We start from the raw sequence: 16,757 nt of genomic DNA, 5'->3' as shown, positions 1-16,757 counted from the left end.
ATGCTATTAACCTGGCCCTTAAGATCGCCTCAGTTAACCTTTGAACGATGTTTAATCGACGCGTATCTTATCGGCTTTACACAGCCTTTGAAAATAATCTTGTTCCGCTGTTATATCTTGCTTAGTCTTTATCGACCATTAGGAAACCTTTATCGGTCATTAGACCAACTTCATCGATCATTAGATCACCTTGATTGATCGTCAGCAGAATTTGATTGGCAAGTCATTGATCATTACGTATCCTTGCCGCCTTTTAAACATCAGCGATCAATGTTCGATTCGATCTACGTTTAGCTAACCTTAATTGATTCTTAATCATCTGCATGTTTATGTTAATACAATAGACTGGCGTATAACGCGGTAACTAGACGAATTCGAGTTATAGAAAATCGTACTGTACGGCAATTTTTCTCCTATAACGCGCATAATTTAGAGGAACATGCTTGGAACGATCATTGATTATGTCAACTTTCATTTTCTGTGTTTTATCGAACAGGACAGTATTACAAAAGTATCGGATTGGCAACTAAGTGATTGCGGCATTTACTATTACCACCTAATGACAAAATCCGCAATCACTTAGTTACCAATCCAATATTTAAGTTTAAAATTTAGTTTAAATTTAATTTAATAGTTTAATTTAGTTTAAAAAATAATATTAAAGCCATTGAAAGCAATCTTTATTCATCTGAATTGTAATATAATTTTGATTACAGTATTTATATTAATTATAATTGAATAAGCGTGGAATTTTTTCAAACATTCGTTAGGATGCTGTTCACAAGTCTCACAATAGAAAACTGTTCTTCTACCGCATTAATTCCTATCATTGCTGTCACTATAACTGCTTTCCAAGTCAACAGCTACATCATTATAAACGTGAAAATCAAAATTCTCACCGTAACTATCCATATTTTCCTCGCAAAGATAATTCATTTTTCTTCTCGACATAATTAAAATAATTAAAATAGATGGGTTTACGATAAAACAGGTTCGGATCTGACTGTCTTTACCGATCGCTTGTAACCCACTGACGAGTATTATTTTTTATTTGTAGACAATTAATGGCCTCTGTCTGCTCCGTTTAACGCTGTTCGTCGTACAAATAAACGCGAACAGCAGCGCGATAACGGCAATCGTATCGAATCGAACCGTGGAAAATCAGGGCCGATGTTTCATCGATTAGAACGCGATTATCGGTGCGCGCAGCGTGCGAACGTAATAATACGTCGATTGTTGTCGGTTGCGCGGCTAAGTAAGTTGGCGGAATGGGAAATGGAATGGCGACGTGGAGTCGCGTGCCGGCGTCGTCGCCGTGTTGAATCGTCGCGAAATTGCTGCAGCTGGTTGCTGACTAGAAAACAAACGGTTGTTAACGATTCGATCGCGTTTTGCGCGGAGGGGCGGATGCTCGACTGCGTCGCTCCGATAATTTTCATTCGTTGGAATAATAATTCCGCGAGTGTAACGTGGGCTACCGGCCGAATTAACCGCGATTCGCTAGTCGAAACTCGGCCAACAACAATACACGGCCAATCGTTGCTGTTTGCACGCGCGAATTGTACGTCATCGGCCGCGCCGCGTCCACCGTTCGCTATCGATTGGCCGTGCGACTTTTGCGCGCCAGGATGTTACTTGGGAAATGGAAAAAGTTGAACTGGAAATATTGGCCGGCACGCTGTTTAACCCTTTGAGCGCTGCGTTGTCCGGCGTTAAGCGTGCGCCATGGATGGCCCACTCTTTACGAACAAGCACACCGTGGGCTGCTTATGTTTCACGAAGGGCGTTTTAGTCTGCTACACACTTTGCTTTTCGCTTTGGTTTGTCAGTTTGATAATTAGTTCTTTCTGTTTCAACGAAATCGTCAGAATGTCAGCTGGATAACACCCGTACGTCTATTTTATCACGCCACTTTTAGCCTAAATCGAATGGTTATGTGAGAACGTATATATACGTTCATAGCGCTCAAAGGATTGAGAGGCTGCAGATCGTAGATGGGCGTTTCTCGCCAGGCAAAATCCAATCGAGTTGCAACGTTCCAAGCGTTGGAACAGCTTCGAATAATAATAATACGAGAGGAGGCGGCGCGTTTCGGACTTTAAACTCGCTCGCTTTATCGCTGATAATAGTTTAATTGTTAAACGAAGTTTGGCAGAAACTTTGCTCGTTTGTTTTTTTCCCCGTAAAGGGATAGCCAATATCGCAGGGAAAGTTGCTTTCGCGGTGCATCTGTTTTTTAATTTAAACTTGGCAACCAGGATTTTCCGCTCAGGAGTTTGGTAGTCGATCGCCGCGAGTTTGTTTACCGATTTATCGACCCTCTTAGTCTTCATTTATCCGTGTCCGTTGCTCCGCTTGAGTTTCGACCAGACCAGCGACTCTTTCAGTGGCAATCTCGCGACGAGTACGATGCGCCACGGTGTATGGCAGCTAGAAAAATCCAACAACTAAGTTGCTCCCTGTCGCTTAAATTTTCCATTCGTCATGCGCTCTTCGCGAGCATTGCTTCTTACCACTACTTTCATTTCCACCATTAATCTCTCGAATTGTGTCTTTCCGATCTCCGACTCTCGTTTTCAACCCTCTTTTACCATACTCTCGCCATTCTTCCGATTGTCTTTCGTATCGCGCTGTTGAAAAGAACACACACACATGGAGAATATTACATATATAATTAGAATATAATGTAGTTATAGATATAATAATAATTAGAATATAACGTGCAGTTGTCACGTAGGAGACACAAGAAATCACGAAATTGGCCGGTGGTCTCCTCGCGTCGCAGTTCGAAGGTTTCACAAATAACGTAAAGAATTGAACTTTAAATATAGTGGTACGAAAAATAAAATAAAATAAAATGTATTGTATAAATTCAACAGAGTGAAGGTTCAGAGTGTTAGAACAGAGAATTTTTTTTTATTATTTAATTTGTACTTTACAATTTGTCCAGCTGGACATTTGCTAAATTTTTCTAACTCAATTGCTAAATAATATGTGTTTGACTATTTTATTTCTTTAGTGAGGTCAGTGGGGTGTTTTCCTTTTAGTCTTCTTTCTATGACAGTTTTACTCGCTTCAGCAGCCAGCTGGTTTGGATTTGTTACCATTCTTTCCTGATTTTGGCAAGTTTTATGTACTTTGGGTTTGGCTCCTATGGAGGGGATGTCACAGGGGTCCAGTTCAGAGATGGCCATGCTGTTACCGTTTTCTCACACTGCAACACTCTCTATGTTGTTGTTTCGATGGCCTACGGGATATTCGTTAGATCCCCTTGGTTTTTCTATCGTTAATTTTTGGCTCTGTGACACAGTGCTATCTGCACGCTCACTCGAAGATGGCATCCCGCTGGGAATAGCCATCCACATGTTATTTAGCAATTAAGTTAGGAAAATTTAGCAAATGTCCAGCTGGGCAAATTGTAAAGTACAAATTAAATAATAAAAAAAGAAATCTGCACGCTCGTTTATTTCTCTATACAATTTTCAAGTGCATCCCCAAAATCCATGCAACGTGCACACGACGTGCAGCAGGATTCGCCGTTGCGTGGTCTTCTCGACAGTTTCTTTCTCTTCGTAAATGGCGAAAGTAGCCTAACGGTGTACGAGAAGCAGAGAAAAACGAAAGGAACATCGAAGCTACGAATTTACTCGGAGGCTTCGTCATCGGCCGACTGCCAAATGGCAGCAACGACGTTCATGCGAAATGTGCTCGGTCGCCACTCTCTTTATCGCTGGCCCGGCATAAATATTCCCTTTGCTTCCAATCTCTCGTCAACCGCACGAATTTCACTCGCCACGCTGCCATAAAATCTGAAAATAACTCGCAACGAACGTAGGCGAGTCACGAGAGTTTTGAACAACAGTCGCATAGGAAACATAATGATATGTAAATAAGCAGTAGCTGGACGCACGAGCGAGGGCAACGTCTTTATCGGCCACTGCGATTCGCTGCGTGCGGAACGGGTCTTCGTTGGCGACTAGGTCGTAAATAAAAGCGGCGCGGAAATTACAGTGGAGCGTAACGCCGTAATACGCTGCACGTAGAACGAAGAAAAATAACCGACTGCTGCTCGCTGGGCCACCGTTTCTCCCTCTTCCCACTGTACCTCGCGATCGCTTCTTTCTTCATCGCGTAGACTTTCCTTCTCATTCGTCTGAACACCGTTGACACAGTTCTTTTTTCTTACACGATACTAATCTATCGCGGTCAGGGTAAATGATCTTGCGCGTCGTTCCCTGTGTCGCTATTTCATTGGGTTGCCAACTAAGTGATTACGGATTTTGTCATTACGTGGTATTGACAGAATCCGCAGTCACTTAGTTGCCAACCCAATACTTGATCGTCGTCAAGGAAGGAACAAATAGACGTTACGACCGCTATTTTAGCTTCTTATCTCGTCAGAATCTTCGTCATCTTCGAGAACCACGGTCCTCGTAAGTTTCATTCTCGTTTCCGCCATTGTCATGTCATTGTCAAAGCGATCGTTGCCTTTGTCTCTTTGGTATATATATATTGTTAAGAATTTGGATCCTGATCGGCGAAATAAATGTATAGGAACACTTAGAGTACACTTAGGATTGATATGAAAATAGTTTCAGATTTATCTAATATGTGATTGACAAGATATTCGTGGATACGTATTTGCGCGCGTCTCAGCGCTCTCTTTGTCTCACCATCTTCTTTACCACACTACCAACGGAACAGTTGTACTCTTCTGTTTTTACGAGACGCTGTGCACGCACATACTCTCACACATTCATACTCATATATGTGTGCCACTACTACGCGCTAATCTAGTGTTTTTTTGTTTTTATTTAATTTGTACTTTACAATTTGGCTAGCTGGACATTAATGTAGCGTAGCACACAAACTTACACATATCTCAATATATATATATATAACGTATTATCTCGAACAATTGTTCAATTAAAAAGTCCGCCCTTCCGAGCTTCGTGCTCGATGCTTGCCTCGATCGCAGAACCACGTGTCTGAATCTGATAAAATTCCCAGCTATCTGTATATTAACCGGTTACTAAAGTTCCACAATGAAAGCGAAACAACGTGCGACCGTCTGTCGTTAGCCCTCGAGTAGCCTAATCGTCCATGCACCCCTTGTTGAATCCACCCTTTTTCGATCAGCCGTCATCCTTGCACCTGACAGAGAGTGCAAACGTTCAGCTGAAACGGTGCTCGAAAGGGGAACGCGAAAGGAAGGAGGGCGTTGATGTTGACGAGGGTAGCGTTCGGTTGTGCGCTGGTGGTACAGGTTGTTCGTAGCCACGGACCCTGCGACACGGCCCATGCCAAGGGTTGCTGCGACGTTTGTTACCCCGGGAGAGGGCGTGTGTACCGATTTACAGCCGGCAGTCACGGCATTGGGTCCGCGCGATAGTGTGGCGTGAGCGTCTTCCTTTACGTAGCCACGCGGCTGTCGTAAATAAGGCGTTATCTGCGACGATTTTTCTTTCATTTTCGCGCCCTGTCGCTGTAAATCACACTCCCACACCTCGCTGCGTCCACGAATCTCCGTTGCAAGTTCTTCCTTCCAATGATTTGCTCGGTGCCACTCTAGGGACTTTTGCACCACTGCAGTACTACTGAACTAATGGAACCTACAATAGGGTAGCACCGTAAAGTGTTGAGTTAAGACAACCGGAGGTGAACCGCGTGATCAGGCTACGGGTAAAGAACGGGGGCTGAGATTTACAGTCACCAGATGTTATAAAATAAAAAGTTACTTTTTTAAATAATAATCTCTCGACACATTTTCCTTGAATCAGCTACTCTCAGGCAACGACTGCCTCTGTATGTATATTTTTTTCATATGTATATCGTTACTTATGTATTATAACTTATATAGTTGATGGAATTGAGTCAATTAAGGGATCATACTTTGATCACACGGTCTACCTAAGTTGGCTCTACTCCGTTGATAGAAAATATCGCGATAAATATGCTAGTCGAGCGTCTCGTATAGAAGACGTATCGCCAAGCTGAATTAGAAAGAAGATGAAAATTGTAGCGAGGTTGTTCGTAAATGGGGGAACCCTGGATAACTTTGTTATCCATCGTTTATTCGAATTTTCCTGTCGATATCTCTGGCTGATATTCCGAGCAACCCTATTTTCCTAGATATTCCTCGTAGATATTCCTACGTAAAAGGATCCTCTGGAACGGAAGGAATTTCCATAGTCGGATGATAAAGAGAAGGGCAAGTGGAGATGGAAGCAGATATCCAAGGAATACGAGGCAAACGTTCTCGTTGCATCTTTTAACATTGCGAAGCGAACACTGGGAAGAGTACGCGTGCCAGCAACGAATGCACGGTCTATCGTCGTGCATGGTCTTTTCTCTTCGTGGTCTTGTGCGTGCGCGCGGACCTATTTAAATATTTACAACGGCGCGGAAGCTGCCGGGCGCCGCTTTTATTTGCCAGTTCGTTTGCACGAGACCTCTAAATTGCCGGCACTCCGTGATGGAATATTGACCGTGGTGAGATCTTGTACACCGAGTTTGTAGGCTCGTCCAATCAACCTTGTTTCCGAGAAAATGAATATCCTTGACCTGGAATCTGCCCGTGATCCCACCCGGCCTCGCTCATCATCTTACGTATATTATTACGACTATGTTACGACTGTATTACGATCTCCGCTACCCCATAGACTTTACGTAAACTTCTAGAAATCTGACGTACAGAAGTGTTCGAACCCGACAGAATTAAAGCGGAATCTCGGTAACGAATTATTGGCTCGGCATTGGATTGCCACCTAATGACGAACTCCGCAACCACTTAGTTGCCAACTTCAAGAATAACTCTGCATCTTTACTTTTGCATATCCGTGACCTGGAGACCGCTGTTACGAAGACGATAGAATTCAGCGAAACAAAAAAGTATCCTAAATAAGCAGAGGTCCATATCATTGCACCTTTGAATATAAATTATGTTTTGGGTTACAAGGTCTAGGAACAAAGGAGCTATAAGTAGATTTCTGTTGCTGTTTCTTGTAGCCCTCAGCTAGAGCTACAATGTTAACTTCTTGGTAATGTCCTTTGCTATAGATACACGAACCTGCTGCCAATCAATCTTCTATTGTATTGTGACATTGTAAGAGCGAGGATCTGGACTTTGCCGCGTCTGGAAATGGGTTCTCTATCCCGCAGTGTCTGTATCGGATGTTCGTCTCCGAGCGCCTAATTTCTCGCCTACTTATGTGGTTAACGTAACGCCATTAGACGAGAGTTTGAATGTTGCTGTGACGAGCCAGGCGCGAAGCAGCTAAAACAACGACAAAGCCGATCTCGGGAAGCAAAAGGATGTTGGTTGGATCGTTCGTGGAATTTTGTTCGGAGCGTGACTGGGATGCGCTTTCGCAGCTGGTGGTCTGTGTATCGCGGCACGAGAGACGACGACGGGGCTTACGAGCTTAATGACGAGACTTAAACAGTCCCTTTGGAAGCTGGTTGGCCGTGGAATCGCGAAACTCCATTGTCCTGCTGTTTCCATTGCAGCTGCCGGCGTCCCAGCTTCCGGAAACTGCTTCCTTCGACGCCTCGTCACGCTAATGAACGGCATCGTGACTTCGTTAATGCCATTAGTCACAGGGCTAATCCCATTGACATGTAGAAATTAGATTTCGCTGGGATGTTGGCCTTTGGGGAGACCAGTTCCTCCTCTCGAAAGCAAGTTTCGCACGAAATCCTCGCCGACCGGTTGCGCTTTGCCTCCATTCGTTTAACTTGCTCGATGAAGGTTGCTCGGTCGGTTGGGACAATTAGACGATTGTCGATTATTCCGTGGTGGACTTGGTGTTTCGCAGATGGCTCGGCTCTTTCACAGTCTGCCTCGCTGATCTCCTCGCCTTTTCCATCATCGTCGAGCTTCACTTTCCGCTCTAAGGGGAAATTAATTAACGAGTTTGCAACTAGCCAAGTTGGGTTAAACAAAAAGTAGCGAATATTAACTCTTGTACTCGCATCGGACGCTTAACCTATTGGCTTTACTTCAGCTATAAATTATGCATAGAAATTGACTACCTGCTAGTCAACTTGTTTGACTTAGTAATAGCGTTAGGAATTATTAAACCGAGGTCAAACGAGCCAGCGAATATTAGCCATCGTCGTCCTGCCATACGCACGAGCGTTTAGATTTTCGCTGAATTAAGCCTAGGCAATCAGCTGACGTAATTAAGGTAAACGTAGCAGATATAATTAACCTACGATCGACTGATCATCGCACGTGAATAAGAAATAGAATAGTGGACCTCGAAGATGGTATCCGTCCACGTGTTATTTAGCAATTCAGTTAAAAAAATTTACCAAATGTCCAGTTGGACATATTGTAAAGTACAAATTAAATTAACAAATTAAAGTACAAATTAGCAAGGTTTGTACATTACGTTGTCCGGAAAGTGTCTTTCTTTTACAAACGTGTTTTTTATAACAATGCACCTTCATACAAACGTGAAACCAAGCCTGTGAGATATCGCGGTGTTTATCTCAACAGAACAAAATGGATCGTACGCAATTCGACAAAACAATATAAAACAAAAAACATTGTGCGTCTGTTATTCCTCATAAAACGAAAGAAACTTTTCGGACAACCTAATACCATGTCGTGGGTGTCGCCAGGGCCCAGTTCACAGGCAACCTGCTGGATGTTCGTGTTGAGAATTGTGGATCTTAATTGCCGAAATAAAAGTAAAGAAACACTAAAATCACACTTGGAATTGATATGAAAATAGTTTCAGATTTATTTAATATGTGATTGACAAGATATTCGTGGATACAATTTGCTCGCGTCTCAGCACTCTCTTTGTCCACCATCCCACATACTCCCACACACTCATACTCGAATATGTGTGCCACCACTACTCTAATCTAGCGTTCTTTTTTCTCTATTTGATTTGTACTTTACAATTTTTCCAGCTGGACATCAATCTAGTGTAGCACATAAAATTACACACATCTCAATAGTTCGTTAGACCACCTTGGTTTTTCCATCGCTAAATTATATGTCGGTGACAATAACGCAGATAGCGATTACAAAAATTAGGTTACAGAAAGAGCGAGCATCGTCTTTTCTTGCCTCTCGCTGCTGCAACTCGTAAACTGTAGCCTCATCAGGAGTAAAAAATTAACCGATAGCCCGTGTTATTTAGACGATAGTATCAAGAACCGCTTAAGACAGAGCAAATATTATCGTTGGCAGAGAAAGCGGCGAGCGAATGTGCGATAATTCGGTGGATGCTCGATGTGCAAGGATTCTCTGGTCGTTTTAGCTTTCGTTAAAAAGCAAACGCGTTACGTTATCCTTAAAGGGAAGTTGGTTCCCGCGGGACCCGATGTTATCGAGCTGGCGGTCGGAAATTTTCTGCACTAGCCACGAGGTGAATTCACAGGCTGAGAGAAGCAGCAAGGAAACCGGATAAAGGGCAAAAGGAAGCGGAGACCGCGTCCGACATATCGATTGTTCGCCGACCGATTATTTGCACCCAATTATAATTATTGCTGCTCTTTCAATTTCTCTCCTCCCTTTACTCATTCTTTTTCCAATACTTCCTTTCATTATCGCGGAATCCCATCTTCCTTTTCTTTTCCATTCCACGTTATCTCTGTCGCTTTAATTCTTCCGCGGCTGTAATTTCATTTCACGCGAGACAGCAAAAAGTCCCAATACAAACTGTATTAAATATAACGCACGTTTAATTTAATAAAGTCAATTTACTTGCCGCTTTTCTACCGTGCAGTTTCATCTACCGATATTACGATCTTCGCGCTATGGATTTTAAAGCCTGCGATTTTCTTGGCAGCAAGTTTCTTTGGAATTTTTAACAACACCGCTATTTATTCGTTCGCCTTATTTTCCACTAATTTTCAGAAAGTTAATACGATATTTTGTGCATCGTTTTGCGAGCGACGACCGAGGGAAACAACCTTAATTTTGCAGACAAAGAGAAAAGAAACGAGATCGACGATACTCGTTGCTTAGTAGCTTTGATAAGTTTGCCAAAGCTAAAGTGAAACTGACTATCCATCAAGCGGGAAACCTAATAGGACAGCATCTACTACCTCTCAGGTGGAAGTTGTATAGCTCTTGAAGTAGGATAATGGGAATCACGGCCGAGTTCTACCATAGACATCGCATGATCCAACGGGTTACAGGACGTAACGAGCTTTGGCAGTTCTGCCAGAAACTACCATCGTAGTCTCTCGTCTTGTCACGATCTATGGCTGAATTTCCAAGTAGAACATGGTCGGTTGTAGTTGCCTTCTTCAATCGCCATTTCCACGATATCTCGCCAGCATTGAAATCCTTGTTCCGCGTAGTCGTATCTCGCGCTTAGGAAAATGCCAATAATTCTATCGAGCATTTTTCTTTCATCTTTGGACGATCAACGATTCGACGTATCGCGCGTTCGGTAGTGTCTTTCGTTTCTCATACGACTATGCGAAATCGAGCGGATGAGATTTGCGAAGAACTTTCTGCTAGAAGCTCCCTTCTCCACACAGTTTCACATTCCTAACAATAACATTAGATAGCGTCGCGTAAAGTACTTCCCTTGCCTCTGAGACTGTTCGAGCGTCAGCTCTTCTCAGTTCACGTAGTAAAACAAACGAATGTGTCGGATAAGCTTTATCTTGTTCGCATTTAACGAAGAAGAAGGGTACTGTACATTCTCTGGAATTAAACCTCTACTGATAATTACCCGGATAAGGTCCAACTCGTGGCACTGCTCGTACCCTCGGATTTTCAATTTTCAAGACACGCTAACTCTTTCGAATCTGCCATCGCAAACCCGACAAATTTTCATCTTTCCTCTGAGCAAGTTCGGTATAACTGTAGACTATATATCTGTGACTATAAATGGCAATAGTGGATTTCCATCAGCTTCTTTCAACCATCAAACGAGCCAAACGACGCGCTGTAAGCGAGGGAAGAGGAATTTTAAAGTTCGATACGTTATCGACCCATTTTACATGGAAATCGTACGTTAGATGTTTTGTTGAAGTAATTAGTCGGAGAAAAACTCTAAATTTTTACTTTTGTATGTCCGCGACCTGGAGACCGCTGTTATGAAGAGAATATTGGAATGGAAACTAAGTCATAGTTGCCAACCCAATAGATCTACTGAAAATATAATGGAAACGTGTCAATAAGTGACGTTTATATCGCTTTTTACTAAAATTTCCAGTTCTTATAGTAAATGGTAATTTTTATTTCACACGACGAGTATATACGTCAACCGCGCCGAAATAAGTCCAAATGACGTGTATATACGTCGAGCGTAGTTAACTAGTTAAGGGAAAGTCTTAAAAATTCATCCACTCGTTCCTCCATCAGTCAACCTGAACACGTTCAAGAGTCTCTTTAGGTTCGATAGTACGACAAAATCGTTTTCTTAAAAACTTTTATCGTTGTTATTAAAACAATATATTTACATGTGTTTATCTACCATTGGACATTTTACAACTGTAAATGACAATAGTAGGTTCCTGTCAACTTTAACCACAAACGTGCTGCACGCTCAACGTGCAAAAGTCCCTCCAGGCGTCGTCATAAATCACGATCGAATTTTTCTCTTATCGCGATCCAACCGAACGTAAAATCACGAGATACCAATTAGAGCGGTGTGCAAGATCTTGCGTGGCGATCGATCGAGTTCGCTCGAGATCCCGCAGGGCCAAATCTCAGCCAACTCAAACCTGTACACGCGTAATAATAGCATACGCCGTGGCACGAATCGCAACGATCGCGAAAGGATGTGTGGCTGGTAAAAGGAGAGAGACGAGCAGCCCGGTCACGAGGTAGATCCAGTTTCCATGGATATTGGTTATCGATCGGGCAATCCTGTTTCCTTTATCGCATGTCCCGCTATAGTGTCGCCGGTATTCCAGCCCCGTGGCTCCTATGAAGTCATAAAGTTGCAACGGGGTAAAGAAACTTTATGCGTGATATTATAATACGTATGTCTCGCATGAATTTGCCCTCTCTCGTCCCTTGCCGGCAGCCAGGGGGTTGCTTTATTGCGTTTATTCTAAATCACCGCACGTGCCCGGAAATCCTGTCCCGTTCACGTATTATATTGCTCGTCCCGACGCTGCTTCATCGTCTGCTTTGCGAGAAGGAATTTTTCCTTCCTTGCTTTTGCTTTTGGTAGTTTTTTCATGGAAAATTCGTCGATACGATCGTCCTGTTGAGATGAGGCCAAGTTGGCGTTAGACTGTCAGGAGCGTTGGCTTCCACGTTCCTGACTGCGATCATCGATTAGGACACGGTGTTAATTTTAGAATAGGATCCCAGTTGTAGCCTACAATTGATTATGACGTTGCAATGGTTTGGACGTTACGGTTTTAACGTTATATCGCGTCTGCTGCACGGGATGCAGCGTCAGATCCCCGCGAAGCTTTAGGTCCGCGCTCGATCTCAGTCGAGGTGTCAGGTCTCATCCTACAGTCTTGCGTCTGAGCTATTGGGTAGGTCGTTGAACGTTCCAGTATTAGCATCACTGAGTGGACTGCTATTAAAGTGCAATTCGTTGCGATATCAGTATTGGGTTGGACGATTAAAGTTCTATATCAGCTCAGATAGGACTCCTTTACCTACGTTGCAGTTTTGACGCGTTGACGACGTCAGACGCTAATTAGCGTCTTTCATTTTGCACCCGTTGGTGACGGGTGAAGCTAATTACTTGGTCTTCCAAAAAAAAAAAAAAAGAAATAATTCGTAAAAAGCACTCGCTTTTATTATCGTTATCTGAACAGCCCTTTTGATCAGTTAGCTGGTGCGATCTCTTTGAAAAACGCGTACCTAGAACGTGTCGCGAGTATACTCGTCGGACACAGAGTATGCGCGGCTGTTACGATAGAGAATGAGGTTGCAACGAAACGACTGTTTCGTTTTCTAATTTTATTACCGACGGTGTTGCGAATTATCAACTAATCGGTCAGCTCCAACCGATCGGTCGATATCGCGAACCTTAAATGGATCCATAACGCTCAAGGTGGAGGAGGTTTAATATATCGACTGTTAGTGTAATTTGCCACTTTATTTTGCACTTGCTGTATACAAGCAAAGTTGATGGTCTGAACACGACGATTGTAAGATCTTGCTGAGACTGCAGTCTTTCATCCGCTTGGTACGACGTTCTGTAGATGACTGTCTTAGTATGTTGGTGATACTCTCCACCAACCGTTGAGTCTCGTCAATTCATCGTGTCCTCTCGGCTAGGGGTCTTCCCTGGGGTTTTTCCTTAACCTCTGAGTCATCAGATTTACAGTTATTTGGTATTTCCCAAAGAAGGAAGAGGTGCGGGTCGAGCCATAAACGCACGGCCACTGAAAATCTCGAACAGACGAGGCTCGTCGTAACACGAAATATCGCCATTGCTTCATGACGAGTATACTCGTGAAAAACCGGCAACTGGTTAAATCGGTGAAATTAAAACGCAAAGATCAAAGTATTATATTAAACCATTAAAACTAATGTAGGAAAGTTATTCTGCCAATCTGACTTGTTGCTACTATCGTTTCAGGTTTCTTGGATCTTGGCTCTACACGCGAAACTGTACGCGTCTCCGATCTGAAACAAGTAAGTGCACAATTATTTATTTTATTTTATCGATATCACCTTCCAGCTGGAACCATAACAATAAACCAATTTTATTTCTTGGCTGGTAAAGTAATTGAACGACGTGTAAATATTTCTGGAAAATTGAAATCTTCTCTGGATTTCTTCGCTTTTACTCCGTAAACACGTCGTCCCGTGTTTTATGATAATCGCGCAGCTTCGATCAACTTACTGCCTTGACGAGATATATCGCGCAAACTGCCTTCTCTTTATCCTCTTTACGCTACCAAGGCACTGTCGTCGCTTCTCAGACCTTTTGTTTCTTCGCGCCCAGCCATGGAACAGCGTTCACGATGGATCGCCGCTAAATTACGCGAATAAATTGCGGTCTAACTGTCTTGTACATTGTTTGTCTTCATCCTCGCCCCGGTTTCCACCGCTTCCACCGTTTCCGTGGCCTGGCTCGAGCTTGCGGCACCTTTCAACCGCAACATTATCGCTGCTGGATGGCTCGCCTCCACTGTATCATCGCGTGTCCTCCGTATCTCGCATACGTGCAGCGAATTTGTCTGAAAGATGAATTTATTCAGCCAGGTATTCCTCTGTACGCGATAATTCAGCCTTTCGTAAACGAGGCTAATTAACCACGCGTTTTCATCGTTTCAATGCACGCGATTAACGTTCGTGTTTGAAGAAACGAACGATTTGCTTGTACGAAAGATGACATAACCGGCGAAGAACACCGAGAGAAATTGAAAAGAAATGAAGGAAAAAGGGGAAAAAGTATAAACTGTGGTAACGTCGTGGCTTCTTCTCAGTTTATGCAGTTCATCAATGTGCTTCCCGAACGATTCAATTACACGTCGCGACCCACCAACGGTTGGCACCTGAAACTTCCCTAACTTGCTACAACTTTTTCCATTCTGTCCGCCCTTGACCCAAATCTCACTAATGGCGTTCTATCGATTCTGGCTACCACCTGCGTTCGTCTTGCAGTTGTTCCATAATTGCGCAGTTGCTTAATACGATACGAGGCACTTGCAAGTAGCAGAATTTATCGTCTACCGACGCATCTGGCCGATAAACTTCTGACTCGACTCGTTCGTTGCTGTTTCGCGACGTTCCTATCTCGATGCCGGCGGTTCAAGGCTGTGTCAAAATGGAATCACTTGCTCCAACGCGTGGAAATATCTTCAAATTTCTCGTAGAAAAATTAATCTTCGAAATTCGTTTCACGTTGCTCCCCATCGTGTCCCAGCAACCAGCCTGCCTGCCGAGCTTCCACGTTAAACGATACTTTTCCACGGTAATTTAGTCAGAGTATTATCGATACCGCTGGACGAAACAGGAATTCGGGAAAATTTTATGTCAAATGTTTCGCACGTGCAGATCAATTATCGAGAAAAGAGCGTTGGCTGCGCGTGTTCAGCCGGGAAGTTGCTTGGCGAATTTGTCAGTGCCTGAGCCAGCAGCGGGGAGTTAATTTAACTTGCTTGCAGGATTTCGCGTGCCACGCTGGCGTAATTAAATTTTGAAGCAACGTAAACGAGCAATTACTGCGTCTCGCAGTCGTGTTTTCGACGTGGACTCAACTGCCCGGTCACCGTGCAATTATTTGCTCGCGATTGATACCGGCCCTCCATCGATGCTTCTCCATCAGCAGCGGAGAATTTCGTGGAAAGACCGCTAAAGGACCTACGAGAGAGTTGCCCCGGCAATACTCAGTCTCCCCTATTTTTCTCTCATTTTAGTAGATTCCTAGTTTCGTGCTGCAGCGCTAACGATATGGTTTCACACACGCTGAAATTTCACGAACTTACACACTGATATAGAGCGTGAGTCTTCCAAGACGACGACTTAACACTGGAACTACCACACCAGTGAAATTGGCTGGTTTTACAATTTTATTTTAAAATTCCTACTTCGTGTTACATTCTTTTCCGCAATGATGTAATTACTTTCGCAACGATAACTGAAAGAATAATATAATGAATTTTTCTTCTTTTTGTTGTTTCTTTATGTATTCGAACTGAAAATAATTTTATGTCGAGGCTACTTGTACCAATAGCAGTGAAAATGACCGGCACTTGTCAAAGTGTACAGGAGTCCTGCAATTTGTTTATCGAACCCCAATTAAGTGTAAGTGAGTGTAATATCTCGCTGATAACAAACAGATTACAGCACTGTGTGTCCACTTAGATACCGTGCAACTTTTGTTCGAGACATCGTTTCGTACAACGAACAACTTGCGAGTTAATTTAAGTCGTCGTGTTGGGAGACTCGACCCGTGCAACGATTCGATCTCGAAGTGTTTTAAACACGAAGAAGGTGACACGGGAAGATGTTCGAGAAGGTGATGGATACTTTGAAGAACTGTATCTCGAAAAACGTCTCTTCTTTTTTTCTTTTTTTTTTTCGAACCTATAGAGCTATCGCTATATCGATTGAAATTTCGTTCTCGTATTGAAGATACTAAAATATCGTTTCATTGTTTCGATGCTATGTGCATGCTGCCGAGACGACAGTAATAAATGCGAGACGCGATACTCGAGGCACCCTTGAGACCTAGCCTTGAATCATGCGAAGTGGAAAATCCTGTCCTGTCTGAAGCCGATCATCGGACTGTACGATCGCGTACATACAGTAGAAGCTCGATAACTCAGAACCTGTATAACTCGAACCTCTGTATAACTGGAATATCTCAATAAGACTACAATTTTCTCTATTTCTTTGCACTCTGACTATGGAAGCCTCTGCAAGTCGAAATAAAATTTACCTTGGAATTATTTCGAATTTAATTGGAATTATTTGCCATCGCCTGTCCACACGCGTTCTTTGCACCTCTGTTTTAACTGGAATTTGGAATAACCAGACTTCGCTATGGGTCGAAGTTTATCGAAGCGCGCCTGTAGCTGCGCCGTGTGTCAGAAGATGCGAGAAAGCAATCGTACGGTATTCGATAGTCCGACATTCGATATTTCGTCGCGGAATCCCACTTCGTCGACCACAGTATACCACCTGTTACAGAACACCCTGTATATTACACGCAAACGACGAAAAGTCGACCACCTGGTCAGTCATTCACGCTGTCGGCTCGTGGGACGTTAATTTACACGGCGGAGACGTAAACGTGAGGGTTTGCTCACGTTATTTCGGTCGTTAAAGCAAAACACGTATATAACGTGTCGTT

The 16,757-nt window shown here is 43.3% G+C and overlaps 1 protein-coding gene across 1 annotated transcript in view; it reads left to right on the top strand.

Moving 5' to 3' along the window:
- The window catches only part of LOC126874593 (alpha-mannosidase 2), a 152,218-nt gene that overhangs the window by 39,260 nt on the left and 96,201 nt on the right, over positions 1 to 16,757 (top strand). Inside the window, exon 2 of the mRNA XM_050636820.1 lies at positions 13,533 to 13,588. The gene's annotated coding sequence lies outside the window, so the exon portion shown is untranslated. The remainder of the gene's footprint in view (positions 1 to 13,532; positions 13,589 to 16,757) is intronic.

This window comes from Bombus huntii, chromosome 16 (assembly GCF_024542735.1).
Source record: "Bombus huntii isolate Logan2020A chromosome 16, iyBomHunt1.1, whole genome shotgun sequence".
Lineage (NCBI taxonomy): Eukaryota > Metazoa > Arthropoda > Insecta > Hymenoptera > Apidae > Bombus > Bombus huntii.
Note: the sequence above shows the minus strand (reverse complement) of the source record. Positions and strands in the feature narration are given on the sequence as shown.